The sequence below is a fragment of the Geotrypetes seraphini genome, chromosome 2, assembly GCF_902459505.1.
Source record: "Geotrypetes seraphini chromosome 2, aGeoSer1.1, whole genome shotgun sequence".
NCBI lineage: Eukaryota > Metazoa > Chordata > Amphibia > Gymnophiona > Dermophiidae > Geotrypetes > Geotrypetes seraphini.
The window spans coordinates 429393605-429412326 of NC_047085.1; the positions used below are offsets into that span (position 1 = coordinate 429393605).

General features: G+C 46.8%; 1 protein-coding gene across 2 annotated transcripts in view; it reads right to left on the reverse strand.

Moving 5' to 3' along the window:
* Positions 1–18722, reverse strand: part of LOC117354200 (GTP-binding protein 10-like) — a 366380-nt gene that overhangs the window by 274837 nt on the left and 72821 nt on the right. The window lies entirely within an intron of this gene.

Below are 18722 nucleotides of genomic sequence, written 5' to 3' on the forward strand. Positions count from 1 at the left end.
GGAATAAATGGTCAGAATAGAAACAGGCAGTGAAAATTTTCTTTTATTGAACCTCATATATGTAACCATTATTCCAAACATAACAAAACATAAATTATGTCTAAATTGTCATGACATTAGAAGTACATATGGAGTAGTTGCAGGCAGTGGCGTACTTAGGGTATGTGGCACCCAGGGCCCATCATTTTTTGACACCCCCCCCCATCTATATGAAAAATATGATTTTTAGTACCAATCTACATATCGCACCACAAGAGTGTACCTAGGAAAAGGCTGCATCTTAAACACTGCAGTGAGCACTAGAACACCAACACATACATTGTAAAACTAAACAAGCCAGATCCCGCACAGTCAATTGGTCCTGTAGTCAATGCCAACTGAAAACTATGTCTTTTTCATACACACAGAACAGAGATACACCCTCGCCCAAAATGGAATAATCACAAACTAAAAATAGAAATATGTAGACAAAAGTTAAACTGATCCGCCAAGAAACCAGACCCTGGATACAATGCAACACCACAAAAAACAGTAACACATGTCCTCTAATACAGTGCAAAATATAAAGACAGTAGATGTAAATTTGAAAAAACTGATACATAACAATCACCACTTTATAAATTAACAAATAAAAATAAAACAAATAATGAGATATAAAAAAATACAATTTTATTGGACTAATCCCCATAAGCTCGGTCCCCATCCCCGCAAACCACCTGATTCCATCCACACAAGCCTTGAATTGTTTATATTAAAGTATAAAAAGAAACAATATTCTGTACAATTGTCAATTTATAAATCAGCGTCTTCTCCCCACTCTCTTCCCCATTTCCCTTCAGCATCCTCAGCCCACTCTCTCTCCACTTTCCTTCAGCGCACGCACATAAAAACAAGCAAGTAATTTTATATCATTTTCATTCTATTCATTCATAGAAATTAAAGTCTAGATAATGCCAGTCACATAACAAAACATGATTTTACAAAAATAATTCCCTGCAGTCAAGCCTGCAAGGATTATTAGATGTCTTTCAGCAGTTCCCCTCCCTCCCTCCCCCTTACCTTTGTGGCCAAGTCAAAATGATCTACCAACAATAAAATTTTAAAAACACAAAGCACGCTGTACGCAGAGAAAATGTTAATTATCATTTATATTCTGCAGGTTTTCAAAGAGGTCAAGGCAGATGACTTTATGCAATGTCACCTCAGTAACAACTATACAAAAATAGACAAATATTCCCCCTCCCTTTTTACTAAACTGCGATAGCGGTTTTTAGCGTAGGGAGCTGCGCTGAATGCCCCACGCTGCTCTCGACGCTCATAGGCTCCCTGCGCTAAAAAACTCTATTGCGGTTTAGTAAAAGGGGGCCATAGTGCAAAATATAGACAGCAGATATAAATTTTCAAAACGGACACATTTTGATCACTAAGTTGAAAATAAAATCATTTTTCCTACTTTTTTGTCTGGTGATTTCATGAGTCTCTGGTCCTTCTTCTGATCCTTCTTCTTTCTCTCTCCCCCTGGCTCCCCTCTTTATTTCTGCCTTTCTTTCTCTCTCCTCCTGGCCCCCCTCTTTCTTTCTGCCTTTCTTTCTCTCCCCCTTGACCCCCCTCTTTATTTCTGCCTTTCTTTCTCTCCCCTTGGTCCCCCTCTTTCTTTCTGCCTTTCTTTCTCTCTCCCCCTGGCCCTCCTCTTTCTTTCTGCCTTTCTTTCTCTCCCCCTTGACCCCCTCTTTATTTCTGCCTTTCTTTCTCTCCCCTTGGTCCCCCTCTTTATTTCTGCCTTTCTTTCTCTCCCCTTGGTCCCCCTCTTTCTTTCTGCCTTTCTTTCTCTCTCCCCCTGGCCCCCCCTCTTTATTTTTTCCTTTCTTTCTCTCTCCCCCTAGCCTGCACAAAGCCATCGTGCCGATTTCTCCACTTCCACGATTCTTTCCCTACCCTCACCCCCAAGCCAGCAGCCGATTTCTCCCTGCTCCTTCCCCGATGTCCTGATGTCCTGAACTTCATCGGGCAGCAGCAGCATTCACAATTCACTGATGTTGCCCGCTTCAGGCCTTCCTCTCTGTCGGGTCCTGTCTTCATGAAAACTGGAAGTAGGCAGGACCCGGCAGAGAACAAGGCCTGAAGCCGGCAACAGCAGCGAATTGTAAACGCTGCTGCTGCCCGAAGAAGGTAATGGAGCACCGAGGCAGTCCGCTTCTCCCCCCTCCCAGCCGAACCCCTGCTGACCCTCCTATCTCCCCCCCCCCCCCGTGAACCTTTCCGACCTTCCCAGCGAGAGTAGCAAACCTCCTTCGCGGCTTTCTCCTCCCTCTGCCGCGTTACTGATGACGTCATCAGTGATGCGGCAGAGGGAGGATAAAGCCGACGCTACTGGAGGGAGGTTTGCTGCTTTCACTGGGAGGGTCAGAAAGGTTCACTTGGGGGGGGAGAGAGATAGGATGGTCAGCGGGGTTTCGGCTGGGAGAGGGGAGAAGCGGTCTGCCTTGGTGCTCCAAGGCCTGGCGCCATTACCTTTTTCGATAATGGCGCCGATGCTGCTTTCGCTGGGAGGGTAGGAGCGCGATAGGGACCGGGCCAGCTGTGCACCCCCCCCTAAGGCGGCACCCGGGATGGACCTCCCCCTCGCCCCCCTTGGTACGCTACTGCCCTGGGGAAACAGCCTGCAACAAGGTCGCGCGATGCCAGAGATCTTTGCCTGCTTCGGCTGTTTCCTCCGCCGCGGTCCCGCCCCTCCTCTGACATCAGAGGAGGGGCAGGACCGTGGCGGAGGAAACAGTCGAAGCAGGCAAAGATCTCTGGCATCGCGATCTTGCTGCAGGCTGTTTCCAGACGCGACACCCGGCGCAGGGGGGGGTAACTGGACCGGACCGGGAGCACCCCCTCAGGGCTTGGTACCCAGGGCGGACCGCCCCCCCCCCCCCCCCCCCCTTGGTACGCCACTGCCCAGAAGATAGCGTTCTCAGAGATCCTACCAGTACCGAGGGCAGATGTGAAGAGGCAGATGGAACTACAATCAATAAATGTAAGGATGAGGAGATAATAATAATAATAATTTTATTTTTATATACCTCCAAAGCCATAGTAGTTCGAGGCGGTTTACAACAAGAAGAGCTGGACAGTCAGCGAAGGAAAATAACAATGGAGATTTTGGATACAGCGAAGAAGAAAAAAATAACAGTGAGGATTTTGGTTACATAAAGTCACAATATGGGGAAACAAGAAGATGTGAAAAGGAGTGCAGTAGAGGGTTTAAGGGTTCTTGGTTACAAATCGGTTGAACAGGTTTGTTTTAATTAGTTTTCTGAAGTTAAGGTAGGATGAGGAGAGTTTGATGAAGTTGCCTAGTCAGTTGTTTTGTTGACTTGCTTGGAAGGCTAGCGTTCTGTTTAGGAATCTTTTGTACTGGCAGGTTTTTATTGAAGGGTGGCTGAACAGACGTATTCTACATGTGGGTCTGGTGGAACAATCGAATTTAAAGTGGGAGGCCAGGTATAGCGGGGCCATGCCAAGGACAGATTTGAAACAAAGGCAGGTAAATTTGAATAGCACTCTTGCTTCTAGTGGTAGCCAGTGGAGTTTTTGGTAGTAGGGGGTTATGTGGTCCCATTTTTTTATACCGAAGATGGTGTGAAGAAGAGGGGTTCCACTTCGTGAGGAACTGGTCAACGTTTTGGGGGTAAGAGCAAGCTCTTCAGGAGAGATGGACTGCACCTGAGCGCGGCGGGAACTAGACTTCTAGCAAACAACGTCAGGAGAGGAATAGAACAGGCTTTAAACTAAGTAGAAGGGGAAAGCCGACAGTCGACCAAGTGTTGACGATTCAGAAGAAGGCATCTTGCGAAGATACTAAGGGGGAAAAATGCTGGGAAGAAACAACAGGCAAAACACAGGAGTTGACTAACCCAGAAGAGGAGGATAAAAGGATTGCAGCACAGGAGAAGAAAATAAAATTTGAAGCACAGCGAAAGGAAGCGAAGACAAAAAAATACCAGGACCTAAATTGCATATATACTAATGCAAGAAGTCTAAGGAACAAAATGGGGAAATTAGAAGTCATGGCCAAAACTGAGAACATAGACATCACTGGGGTCTCCGAAACATGGTGGAATGAAGAAAACAAATGGGATACAGCACTGCCAGGGTACAAGCTCTATCGCCAGGACAGGAGGAGGAATAGCCCTATACATAAAAGAAAGGATACACTCCACCAGAGTGGACACAGTAGCGACGACTAACAATTTGGAATCACTATGGGTAGAGCTGCAGCCTCCAAACAATACAACAAAACGGGCTTATTTGCTATGAAGATCTCTCTCCACAAAAAAACAAAATTCTTAAGACCATGAGGTACAGGACTTGACAGTAGCAAGATATCAAACAAAAGCATGAGAATCAATTCAAAATGCCAGGACCATTGAACGGAAATATTTTTGAAAGACCTGTTGCCAAAAAGACTGTGTCTTGGGACACTGCCAAAATATATATCCCAAAGTCACATTTAGGATAGTGAGCCATAGTGCTAATTGTAGCCTTGTGTGCTCGAGCTGGAGAAACATACAAGCATAAAAGACATTTATATTTCAGCTCCCACAAAAGTACTAACCCAGACTGGTTTTTCATGTTCCAAAAGCACTCCATCCAGGTGACATGCTGTGAGATCAAGAGACAAGTCTCTATTCCAAACAGTAGCTAAGCATGTGCAATCCAGCTCAGCTCTCATTTCTTGCAAGAACCTGTGATGATATGCCAGTGGGACTTGCTGCTGAGAACCTAATGAATATGCAGTACTAAGTGCATCCTGGACATCCTCACATAATTGTGTCCACTCAAGACTGTTAACATAGTGAAGAAGTTAGAAATAAGCATAATAATCAAATACAAGCAAGGAGTAAGTGTTCTGTAACTCCTGAAAAGGTTTTACTTTACCATCATCAATTACTACTTGATATAAGTAACAAAGTCCTTGGACTCCCCAGCACCGAAACACTAGCATCGTATTAAAAAGACTGATAATCCCCATCAAGGACATAACGCTCGCCAAACTCGTAGTTTCTGTTGCATGTCAACAATGTTGCAAATTATCATCATATAAAAGTGACTGATCCTGTAGCATAAAAACTCCTAGATACTTTAAATTTGTCCTCCACCCAAGTATGAGGAAATGTACCCTCCCAACAATCATGTACCCCCGGCAATACCAGCAAGGCTTCAGATTTAACTAAATTTAGCTTAAAGCCTGCTAAGTCTCCATAAGATCACATCATCTGTAATACAGCAAAATGTGCCTAATGGGGGGGTCCATTAAAACAAGAATTAAATCATCTGCAAAAGCCAGCACTTTGATTTGAGAGTCCCCCACCTGCATCTCCAAAATTTAATTTGAGGCTCTTAACCTACAAAGTAAAGGCTCCAAAAATAACACAAAAAGGAAATGGGATAGAGTCTGGTGACTGGTGCTACAAGAGACAGGGCAAGCCACCGTGCACATCCCTTTCACCAGTACAGAGGCCTACAGTTCCATATAGAGAGCAGAGATAGCTGCCAAAATCCAACCCCCTCCAAATGCCCACATGTATCAGAGTTTGAAAAAGAAAAGGCCACTGGATTCTATTGAAAGCTTTCTCCACATCCAAACTAGCCAGCAGAGGGGGCTCTCTGAACCTCTGACACTGAGTCATGGCCAAAAGCACCACCAATTGTTTGCTCCATACAAAACCCACTTGGTCCTCCCTCACCAAATCAGGATAAATCCTGCATGCTACTCCATTTATAAAAGAAATCAGTAGAAAGGCCTCCAGGACATCCACAGGCCTACCCAGCTTTGGAAGCAAACTAATCAGGGCTACATTCTCATACAGGAAGAAATGACCAGAATCCACGGTGTCAGGTCAAAAGTGCGCCAGGACAAAGGCGCAAGCAGACAACTGAGCGCAGCGTGGAGGCGCGCGCTGAAGAAAAAGACTGTTTTTAGGGGCTACGACGGGGGGCGTGGGGGGGAACTCCCCATTTTACTTTATACAGATCGCGTCGCGTTGTAGGGGCGTTGTGGGGGGTTGTAACCCCCCACATTTTACTGAAAACTTAACTTTTTCCCTGTTTTTAGGGAAAAGTTACGTTTTCACTAAAATGGGGGGGTTGCAACCCACCAAACCCCCCACAACGCCGCCGCAATCTGTATTAAGTAAAGTGGGGGTCTCCCCAACAAAACCCCCCGTCGCAGCCCCTAAAAACAGTCTTTTTCTTCGGTGTGCGCCTCCATCTTGCGCTCAGTTGTCGGCGCGTGCCTTTGTCTTCCGTGTTACTGTCTATGAACCGAATCCACTACTGTAAAATAAGCCACCAGAGGGCCCACCAACTGTGTTTGAAGCATCTTATAAGTTTCCAAGTTTATTATTACATATTTGACATACCGTCTATCAAAGGTTACATAGACGGTTTACAATACTAAACTTGAAAAAGAAAGGGGAGGCATTCATAATTAAAATATCAAGGATAGGTCAGACAAAAAGACATATAGTAACAAAGGGGCCTGTGGGTAAGGATAAGTAAATCGAGATAACATAAATTAAAAGGGAGGTAAAAAAGAGGTGGAAATAACAATAGGGAGGAGATAGCACTTCTTAAAAGCGGTTTGTGGTTATTACTCTGTTTGGCCAGGAGTGTTATTGTGACTTCCCTTTTTTATTTTTCATGGCTGGTGGGCATCCCTAAATAGGAAGGTCTTTAATTTGCATCTGAATTTGTAAAGGGATTCTTCAAGTCTGATATCTGATGGTAGAGCATTCCATAGGGAAGGGGTTGTGACAAAGAAAATAGTGTTGCACGTGTAGAATAGTTCTTTTATGGATGGGATATTAAGTAAGTTTTGATTGTTGTATCGTAGGGCACGTGATGGGGCATAGGGAATAAGGAGTTCATTGAGAAAGGCTGGAGAGTTTGTTTGTTTAATCTTAAAGACAAGTAGAAGAATTTTCTATGTTGCTCGATGTGAAATGGGGAGCCAGTGTGCTTTGCGGAGTAAAGGACTGACGTGATCATATTTTCTTGACCTATGTATGGGTTTGATGGCCGTATTTTGAATGAGCTGAAGTCTGCGGGTTTCCTTTTGTGTGATGCTGTGATATAGAGAATTACATTAGTCAATTTGGGAAATGACAAGTGAGTGAATCAGGACTTGGATAGAAGAGGAGTCCAGAAGCTATGTAATAGGGATCTCAGGCGGAGTACACAACTGGTTCCAAGGATTCCTCAAAACAAGAACATACAGAGTAAAAACAAAAGATCTAATATCGGAAACCTGGACCAATCCCTGCGGAGTACCTCAAGGTTCACCACTCTCACCCATGCTCTTCAATGTCTTCATTGCCTCCCTTGGTACCCTATTAGACAAACTCGAAGTAACCTCATTCAGCTATGCAGACGATATAACCATACTCCTTCCCTTTGACTCACAAGACCCCACTACAACAGATAATCTGGTAAAAACCCTAGAAATAGTGGAAAACTGGATGACAGAACACAAACTGAAGCTCAATCCATACAAAACTAAATTTCTACTGCTTGAAAAAGACAAAACCCCTTCGATAACAGAACTAGAAATAAAAACCACCAAATATCCTATACAGACCACTCTCAAACTCCTTGGAGTAACAGTAGATAGATGTTGCACTCTTCAGGTGCAAATCAACAAAATCACACAAAAAGCATTCTTTACCATGCGCAACCTTCGCAAAATTAGAAAATTCTTCGGCAAAGAACAATACAGACTCATAGTTCAATCCCTAGTCCTAAGTCTACTGGACTATTGCAATATCCTCTACCTTCCTTGTCCCACCTACCTAATAAAACAACTACAGACTGTCCAGAACACTGCCCTCAGACTGATCTATTCCCTTCGAAAATTTGACCACATCACCAACGCCTTCCTAGATTCACACTGGCTTCCAATACAAGCCCGCATCCAATTTAAGCTATATTGCATAATATTCAAAACATTAAACGGAACGGCACCCTCCCACTTAAACAACCGCCTAAATAGGAACCTCTATTCCAGACAAAGGAGAACCCAGTCCCCTTTCTCCTACCCCCCTTATAAAGGAACTAAGTGCAAAAAGATGTACGACAACCTACTAGCAACACATGCAGCTAAATTGGACCCCTCCATCACCAACCTACTGACAGCTTCAACTGACCTCAAAGCTTTTCGAAAAGAAATCAAAACCATACTATGCAAGAAATTCATCCTAATTTCCTAACCCCACTCTTCTCCCCTCTCTCCCCCTCTTAGGATCCTCCCTTCAAAATGTGATTTAGACCTAACGCCTTTAACTGTATTCCTCTTCCTGAAAACGTCCAACTATCTTTTTGATGTATTAGGCCCAACGTCGTTAATTGTATTCTTATTCCTGGAAATGTCCAGTTATCTTTTTGTTGTAATCCGCTTAGAACTGCAAGGAACAGGCGGAATAGAAGTCATTAATGTAATGTAATGTAATGTAATGGAGAGAATTAATAATAATAATAATAACTTTCTTTTTGTATCCCGCCATACCCGAAAGAGTTCTAGGTGGTTCACATCAATTAAACAAGGTTACAAGTGGTTTACATCAGTTGAGCGGGGTTACAAGCGGTTCAATAACAAATTGATCAAAGTTGCCAGGGGTGGTGAAGGAAGGATGTAGAGGGGAGAGGGGTTGTTAGATAGAAGGGGCGTTGGGATCCTGGTCTTGGAAGAGGCGGGTTTTGAGTAGTTTTCTAAAGCCGAGGTAGTTGGGGGCCTTGAGGTCCATTTGGGATAACCATGGGTTTAGCTTAGTGGCTTGGAAGGCAAGGGTTTTGTCGAGGAATTTTTTAGAGTGGCAAAGTTTAAGGGAGGGGTAGGTGAATAGTTGGATTCTGCGGGAGTCCTTGATGCTGTGATTCAGGGCGAAGTGAGGGATGATGTAGCTTGGGGATAAACCAAATACTGTTTTTTAGCAGAAGCAGGCGAATTTGAATAGGACTCTGGATTCTAATGGCAGCCAATGGAGTTTGTGGTAGAAAGGGGTGATGTGTTCCCATTTTTTCAGGCCGAATATGAGGCGGACAGCAGTGTTCTGGATCATTTTGAGTCTCCTGATGGTTTTTTTTGTGGAGCTTAAGTAAATGGTATTGCAGTAGTCCAATATGCTAAGGATGGAAGATTGTACTAGCAGGCGGAATGAAGTGTCGTCAAAGTATTTTTTTATGGTGCGGAGTTTCCAAAGCACCGAGATACTTTTTCTGACAGTATTGTCCATGTGTTTGTCAAGGGATAGATATTTGTCTAGTGTGACGCCCAGTATTTTTATGTTTTGTTCAAGGGGGAAAACGGATCCTTTTACTTGAATTGTGGTGTCTTTGATTTTATCTTTGGGGGTTGCTAGGAAGAATTTTGTTTTATCCGGGTTTAGTTTTAGTCTGTATGATAACATCCAGTGTTCTATCTGATTGAGTACGCTTGAAAGGAAGGTAAGGAGCTCTGATGTGAAACTGGTTAGCGGGATGATTATAGTGATGTCATCTGCGTAGATAAAAAATTTGAGCTTGAGGTTTTGCAGAAGGTTTCCTAGGGAGGCGAGGTAGACGTTGAACAGGGTGGGAGACAGGGGGGTGCCCTGTGGCATGCCACAGGAGTTCTCCCAGCTATATGAGAAGGCGTCGTTTATGAATACCCTGTATGATCTGTTCCGTAAGAACCCGTGGAACCAGTTAAGGACCTGGCCCAAGATGCCTATGTAGGTGAGGCAGTCAAGGAGAATGTTGTGGTCGACCAGGTCGAATGCACTGCTCAGGTCGAGTTGTACAATCAAGGCGCTGGAGCCTTGGCTGAAGAGTGTGTGAAGGTGGTCTAGGAGAGAGGCTATAATGGTTTTGGTGCTGTGGTTGGAGCGAAAGCCTGATTGATTGTCATTTAGGATATTGAATTTATCAAGGTATGTGGTAAGTTCGGCATTAACCAGCCCTTCTGCTATTTTGGTGAATAGTGGGATGCTTGCGATCGGTCTGTAGTTGGACGGGATATTGGGTGGTTCTTTTGTGTTTTTTATGATTGGGGTGATCGAGATGTGGCCTTGTTCTGCTGGGAAGCTTCCGGTAGATAGTAGGAGGTTAACCCATGCCAGCATATTTGCTTTGAAGTGGATTGGAGCCGTTTTCATAACGTTAGGGGGGCAGGTGTCTAGTCTACAGAAGGAGTTGGTATATTTGTTATAGAATTTGTTGAAGGATTGCCAATCGATAGTAGTGAATTGATCCCAGTTTAGGTCTGCTCTGGACCCGGGTCTGGTTTGGAACTGTTGTTGTCTTGGAGGGTTGGAAAGTCCCCGTGGGGATTGGCAGGGGCAGTTATCGAAGATCTTAGTTTCAGTATTTTGGAGTGGAAGAAGTCGGCTAGGGAGTTGGCGGTTAGTGTGGGTTCTTCGTCCCGGTTGTCGGTAACTGTCTCGAGATTGTAAAGATCGTTGACCAGTTTGAAGAGGTTACTACTGTTGAATGTGACATTTCCAATTTTTTGGGCATATAAGTTTTTTCGTTTATCCTTGGTTAGGGTTTTGTAGTTTTTTAGTTTGAGTCTCCATTCTATTCTGTGCTCTTGGGTTCCAGATTTGGTCCATTGTCTCTCTGATTTTCTGAGGTCCTTTTTTGCCTGTAGTAGCTCTAGGTCAAACCAGCCCTCCTGGTTTGAGGATCTAATTCTGCTGGTTTTTAAGGGGGCTATTTCGTTTAGAATGTTTGTGCTGTCTTTGATCCAGGTGGTCATGATTTGGTCCGTTTCTTCGTTTTGTTTTGTGATAGTTTCGTAGCGGGACCAGAATTCGTTCGGGTCGATCTTGCCTCTAGTGGTGTGGGTTTTGGTGTTTCTTGCTTTTCTGTTTATGGTAGTTTTTTGTTGGTAGTGAATGGAGAAGCTACAAAGTTTGTGGTCGGACCATAGGGAGTCTGTCCAGTTGTCTTGTTTCCACACGAATTTGGGAGTGATTGGTTCTTTGGCGGAGAAGGTCACCAGGTCTAACTGGTGACCTCTTTGGTGGGTTACGATGGGTGGGGGTTTGAAGTAACCTAGCTGTGAGATTAATGACCAGAGGTCGGATATATCTGGCTGATCTGTTTGCTCTAGGTGAATGTTGATGTCACCGCATAGAAGGTTGTATGGGCTTGCTAAAGAGTTGGTTAATAAAAATTCAGCGAAGTCCTCCCTGGCTACCGTCCATTTTTTAGGGGGGATATAAAAGAGAGTGATTGTTAGGGAGGAGGCAAAGGCCTTTGAAGTTAGTGAGGCGGCTAGTATTTCTAGGTTGGGGGAGGATTTGGTGTTGAGTGTGGTGCAGTTTAGATGGTCTTTGAAGATTATTGCTAGGCCTCCTCCCCTTCCCCTGGTTCTGGCTAGGGACAAAATCTTGAAGCCTGGAGGGAGACAGTCTTTGATGATGATGTCTGTGTCTGATAGTAACCAGGTTTCAGCAAGTAAGACAAAGTCGGGATTGGTTTCGGTCAGCCAGTCTTTAATCAGGATGGATTTATTCCTCATCGATCTTATATTTAGGTAGTAACCTTGAAGGTTCTGGTAGTTGGTGGGGTCCGTTGGGGAATTGTGGGAGTAGGCTAGTTTTTTCAGTGTTCTTTGTTTTTTCATGCAGTGCTTGGTTGGTTTGTGGTTTGGTTGGTTCATGCGGTGCTTGGTTGGTTTGTGGGGGGTGGGAGGATTGAGGGATGGGAAAGGACCTGTGTTTAGGTGGTCGTGTGGTGTGAGAGGTGTGAGTGTGTGAGATCTGGGTTTTGCCAGACGGTATGAGGAATAGTGAACTGGGATGGGGGCAGAGTGTATTGGGTCGGCTGTGCAGATCTTGGTGGTGAGTAGGTAGAGTAGGAGTAGTATAGCGCATTGGTGAGAGTTAGACCAGGCCATAGTGGTGCACTTGGAGGGGAAAGGGATTGTTGATGGAAGATTGTGAAGGTTTTTTTTTTGTTGTTGTTGTTGTTGTTGTTGTGTCTTAATGGGTTGAAATGCTATTTGGATGGTGATCAGGCAGTGGTGTCTATATGACTGACGTGTGAGGAGAGGGGGGGGTTTGGCAGCTGTACTGTTGTATGGGGCTAAAGGCAACTATGGTAGTTACAGGTTGGAGAATGCTACAAAGGTGCTATAATGTTACATACTTGCGGGTTAGAGGTTATTACATAATAGCAGGTTGGAGGTTGTTACACAGTTAAACAATTACAAGGCTATTGATCATATAGTTGTAGGGTTACACAGTTACAAGTTGAGTTAACAGCTATGCAATTATGAGACTATTGTCTATTGACACAGTTACAGGTTAAGTTAAAGGTTATACAATTACAAGACTGTTGACTATGTGAGACTATTGTCTATTGACACAGTTACAGGTTAAGTTAAAGGTTATACAATTACGAGACTGTTGACTATAGGGAGATATTTCAGTTTCAATGATACTTATCAAGTAGGAGTTCTTGGTCCAGATTCGTAGTGCAGGTGTCCGGTCAGTTAGGGGTCTGTTCAGTTTTTTTTTTTTTTTCGGAGCTTGTCGGGTGGGTCTACCTGGTTTAGATCCGTGGTTCCGGGGGACCAGTCGTGGAAGTAGGTCACTGCCTCTGTGTTCAGGATGGGAGGTTTGGTTGAGTGGTTCCTGAATGTGAGTCTAGCGTTTCCATGCAGGCACCTCTCGCCGGCACTTCGCAAAGGCGCGTGCTAAGGCACACGCGCCTTAGTTGTGCACCTTCGTCGGCACACCGAACGGCGGCGCGCCATTGGTGCGACCTGCTTTAAGGTCGGGGCTCTCCTGTAGTTTCGGGAGGGGGGAGGAGCAGTGCTCCCACGCTCCTCTCCCCTTGGCAACGGCGAGGGCTCGGCAGCCAGCAAGAAAAACAGTGCTGGGGCCGAGGGAAATGCCGGGCTCTGTAGGTGCGACCTGCTTTAAGGTCGGGGCTCTCCTGTAGTTTCGGGAGGGGGGCGGAGCAGTGCTCCCACGCTCCTCTCCCCTTGGCAACGGCAAGGGCTCGGCGGTCAGCAAGAAAAACAGTGCTGGGGCCGAGGGAAATGCCGGGCTCTGTAGGTGCGACCTGCTTTAAGGTCGGAGCTCTCCTGTAGTTTCAGGAGGGGGGAGAGCAGTGCTCCCACGCTCCTCTCCCCTTGGCAACGGCGAGGGCTCGGTGGCCAGCAAGAAAAACAGTGCTGGGGCCGAGGGAAATGCCGGGCTCTGTAGGTGCGACCTGCTTTAAGGTCGGGGCTCTCCTGTAGTTTCGGGAGGGGGCGGAGCAGTGCTCCCACGCTCCTCTCCCCTTGGCAACGGCGAGGGCTCGGCGGCCAGCAAGAAAAACAGTGCTGGGGCCGAGGGAAATGCCGGGCTCTGTAGGTGCGACCTGCTTTAAGGTCGGGGCTCTCCTGTAGTTTCAGGAGGGGGGAGAGCAGTGCTCCCACGCTCCTCTCCCCTTGGCAACGGCGAGGGCTTGGCGGCCAGCAAGAAAAACAGTGCTGGGGCCGAAGGAAATGCCGGGCTCTGTAGGTGCGACCTGCTTTAAAGTCGGGGCTCTCCTGTAGTTTCGGGAGGGAGGCGGAGCAGTGCTCCCACGCTCCTCTCCCCTTGGCAACGGCGAGGGCTCGGCGGCCAGCAAGAAAAACAGTGCTGGGGCCCAGGGAAATGCCGGGCTCTGTAGGTGCGACCTGCTTTAAGGTCGGGGCTCTCCTGTAGTTTCGGGAGGGGGGCGGAGCAGTGCTCTCACGCTCCTCTCCCATTGGCAATGGCGAGGGCTCGGCGGCCAGCAAGAAAAACAGTGCTGGGGCCGAGGGAAATGCCGGGCTCTGTAGGTGCGACCTGCTTTAAGGTCGGGGCTCTCCTGTAGTTTCGGGAGGGGGCAGAGCAGTGCTCCCACGCTCCTCTCCCCTTGGCAACGGCGAGGGCTCGGCGGCCAGCAAGAAAAACAGTGCTGGGGCCGAGGGAAATGCCGGGCTCTGTAGGTGCGACCTGCTTTAAAGTCGGGGCTCTCCTGTAGTTTCGGGAGGGAGGCGGAGCAGTGCTCCCACGCTCCTCTCCCCTTGGCAACGGCGAGGGCTCGGCGGCCAGCAAGAAAAACAGTGCTGGGGCCCAGGGAAATGCCGGGCTCTGTAGGTGCGACCTGCTTTAAGGTCGGGGCTCTCCTGTAGTTTCGGGAGGGGGGCGGAGCAGTGCTCTCACGCTCCTCTCCCATTGGCAATGGCGAGGGCTCGGCGGCCAGCAAGAAAAACAGTGCTGGGGCCGAGGGAAATGCCGGGCTCTGTAGGTGCGACCTGCTTTAAGGTCGGGGCTCTCCTGTAGTTTCAGGAGGGGGGAGAGCAGTGCTCCCACGCTCCTCTCCCCTTGGCAACGGCGAGGGCTCGGCGGCCAGCAAGAAAAACAGTGCTGGGGCCGAGGGAAATGCCGGGCTCTGTAGGTGCGACCTGCTTTAAGGTCGGGGCTCTCCTGTAGTTTCGGGAGGGGGGCGGGGCAGTGCTCTCACGCTTCTCTCCCGTTGGCAATGGCGAGGGCTCGGCGGCCAGCAAGAAAAACAGTGCTGGGGCCGAGGGAAATGCCGGGCTCTGTAGGTGCGACCTGCTTTAAGGTCGGGGCTCTCCTGTAGTTTCGGGAGGGGGCGGAGCAGTGCTCCCACACTCCTCTCCCCTTGGCAATGGCGAGGGCTCGGCGGCCAGCAAGAAAAACAGTGCTGGGGCCGAGGGAAATCTGAGTTTGTAGAAACATCATTGGATTATTGCATTTATTTGATCATGATAACTGAGGTCTTTGTCGAGGATGACCCCCAAGAGTTTGATTTTAGTGTCGGTCTGAATGGGGTTGGAGTCTATGCATATTGGTCTGCTCAGAGTTTCTTTGTCAAAGGCTGGGAATAAGATACCCCTTGTTTTTGCTACATTTAGAGAAAGTTTACTGTGGATCAGCCAGGAGCTAATTTTGTCAAGTTTTGTGTTTATTTCCTGGATATCATCTGCAATTGCTGGATTAATGGAATGGAGTAATTGGATGTCGTCAACATATGCGAAGACAGTAAATCCAAGCTGATTGTGCCAGAATTAGAAGAGGAGTTAAGAATATGTTAAATAACAGGGGGGAAAGAATAGAACCCTGTGGGACTCCGTATGTTTGTGAGAATTGTTGGAATTGACTTTGAAGTTTAGATCAGAGCAGTGGCGTACTAAGGAGGGGCGGGGGGAGGTCTGCCCAGGGTGCACGCCCCAAGGGGGTGCACAGCCGGCCACCTTCCCTATTCTGCCGCTGCTTCGTCTCACCACCGCATCCCGGCACTGGCTCCCCCGCAGAGTCATTCCTTAACCCGGCAATTGGTAGATGGAGACAAAAGGTGAGGCGGGCTGGTGGGCGGGGAAAAAGCGTTAGGCCCACAAGGCTTCACCTCCTGCGTCAATTCTAACGTCGGAGGGTAAGTTCTGGGCCAGCCAATCACTCTCTGGCTGGCCGGCAACTTCCTCCCCGTTAGAACTGATGCCGGAAGTGAAATTTTGTAGACCCGATGCTTGTACGCGTCGGGCCTGGCTCGGGGAAGGAGCAGCAGTGTTCTCCTCATCTCCTGCACAAAGCGAAACAAATCAGAAAGAGGAGAGGCGGAAGCTCGTCGCTGCGTGCTTCAGTAACTGCTGCTGGCTAACGGAGGGAGAAGGTACCTAAGAGAAATGAAGTAGGTCCGAGAAATAGATTCGCTACAGGCTAAGGCGGGAGATAGGGCAGGGAGGAAAGCTTACAACTTGGTGTTCTTGCTTGCTTCGGGCCTTCCTCGCTGCCGGGTCCTGCCGACTTTCTGTTTCCGTGAAGGCAGGACCCGGCAGCGAGGAAGGCCCGAAGCAAGGAAGAGCTCCATGTTGTAAGCTTACCTCCATCGCTGACTTATCTCCTGCCTTAGCCTGTAGCGAATCTGCCGACCGAGGCGGGGGGGAAGAAGTGATGAGGGGGGGAGAGAAATGCTGCTGCTGCACCCAATGGTGGGGGGGGGAGGAAGACCAGGGAAAGGAAAGAAATGCTAAGACCATAGGAGGGAGGGAAAGGAAAGGAGATACCAGACTATAGGGGGGGGGGAGAAGGAGACAGATGCCAGACCAGGGAAAAGGAAGGAAGGAGGGAGAGAAAGGAAGGAGTGGAGATGCAATATAATGGAGGGGGTGGGGGAAAAGAGAGAGATGCCAGGGCATGGGGGAAGGGAGGGAAGAGAAATGCTGCAGCAGCACCCAATTGGGGAGGGGGGAGAGGAAGAGAAGTGCTGCTGCTGCACCCAATTGGGGAGAGAGAGGGGAGAAGGAAGACCAGGGAAGGGAGAGGAGAGGAAAGAGAAGCCAAGACCTTAGGAGGGAGGGAAAGGAAAGGAGCTACCAGACCATGGAGGGGGAAGAGATGTCAGGGCATATGGGGGGAGGGGGAGGAGACAGATGCCAGTCCAGGTGAAAGGAAGGAAGGAGAGAAAGGAAGGAGAAGAGATGCTAGATAATGGAGTGGAAGGGGGAGATGGAAGGAGAGGAGAGAGATGCCAGGGCAGGGGGGGGAGAGAAGGGGATAGAGGTGCCAGAGCATAGGGGAAGTGGTGGAGACAAAAAAAATGGAGAGGGGGTGAAGCTGAAATGGAGAGAAAGGGCACAGGAGTACAAAGGCACAGAGTACAAAGGAGAGAAAGGGCAAAGGATATACAGTTTATTGAAGGGACATAGAAAGAGGGAAGATGCCATATGGAAGAGAGAGAGGGCGGACACTGGATGGAAAGGCAGGGAGGGTGGACAGTGGATGCAAGGGGTAGAGAGAGAGGGCAGAAGCTGGATGGAAGGGGCAAAGAGAGGGCAGATGTTGCATGGAAGGGAGAGAGGACAAGCGCTGTATAGAAAGAAGAGAGAGAAGATGATTAAAGCAGAAACGACAAAAGGTAGAAAGATTTTTTTTGTTGCTTTACTTAGAATCAAGTAGTATTGTAACTGTATTGACAAAAGTTTATAAATAGGAAATGGAAATAAGGCAATTTATTGGACTACACCCCTTTCCTCAGGACAGAATAGCATAACAGCAGTATACTGTACTGTTCTGAAGAAAGATTTGGCCTCTGAAAGCTAATTGAAAAATGGATTAGTCCAATAAAATGGTATTTTCTTATTTCTCATTATTTGTTTTATTTTTATTTGTTAATTTGTAAAATGGTGATTGTTATGTATCAGTTTTTTCAAATTTACATCTATTGTCTTTATATTTTGCACAGTATTAGGGGACATGTGCCACTGTTTTTGTGGTGTTGTGGTGTTGCATTGTATCCAGAGTCTGGTTTCTTGGCGGTTCAGTTTAACTTTTGTCTACATATTTCTATTTTTAGTTTGTGATTATTCCATATTGGGCGAAGGTGTATCTCTGTTCTGCGTTTATGAAAAGGACATAGTTTTCAGTTGGCATTGACTGCAGGATCAATCGACTGTGCGGGATCTGGCTTGTTTAGTTTTATAATGTATGTGTTAGTGTTCTAGGGCTCACTGCAGTGTTTAAGATGCTGCCTTTTCCTAGGTACACTCTTGTTGTGCAATATGTGGATTGTTACTAAAAAATATATTTTTCATATAGATGGGGGGGGGGTGCCAAAAAATGATGGGCCCCGGGTGTCACATATGCTAGGTACGCCACTGGATCAGAGAAGTAAGAGGAGAACCAGTCTAGTACAGAGCCAGTGATTCCGTTACTTTGAGGACAATTAAGGAGAAGAGCATGATCAATTGTGTTGAAGGTTGCTGTAAGGTCAAGGGATATTAGGAGGGCAGATTTACGGTGGTTGCAGTAATAGAGGATAGTACGGGTGAGGCCAATCAGAGATAGTTCTGTGGAGTGATTAGTGCGAAAACCTGTTTGGTTAGGATGGAAGGCGTTGGTTTTCTCTAGAAAGGAGTTGATTGAATAGTTTTTTTCAGTGAGTTTGGCAAAGAATGGGAGGTTAGCAATTTGTCGGCAGTTGGAGTCTGGATAGGGTTACCATACGTCCGGATTTCCCCAGACATGATTCCCATGCGTAATGCCCGAATGGGTGAAATATACAATCTCAAAAGAAACTTAAGTAATGTAAAACATTTCCTGTCAATTTGCGAGAATTTTTCAGTCTTTGTTGCAATTGTTGCGAGGTAAGTACACAATGTAAGTCTTCCTCACATGCTGCTGCCAGAATCTCAAAATTAGTACCAGGTAGACTATCCAGGAATGATGGAATCGTAAAGGGATATGTTGTTGTGCCGAAAGGCTAAACATCTCTGACATTGTTTCTCTACAATCCTCAGTTAAGTGACATGCTGGCAAAGCTTGTATATAATGGCGTAATTGATAATAGGAAAAAATATCCTGCTTAGGTAACTTATATTTACAGCGTATGGTTTCGAAGGAAGCCAATAAACTTTCCTCCGTAAACATTTGGAACAAATAAAAAAAAACCCAGTTGCCCACTTCTGAAAAGATTGACTCCCCCAGCAAAACATTTTCATTACCCTGAATAGGGAGATAAGGAGAAACAGAAGAGGAGACAGACAAAACCCAGCAAACTCAGCGCCATGTTCGTCGTGCCGTAGCAAAGATTGGATAGCTCCTCACCACGGAATGAAGAGCAGGGCTGGTTACACGAAGCATAAAACTAAAATGATATGGGGCAAGCAAGGATACCTCAAGAACTAGGTCAGAAAAAGTACCCCTAAACCAATC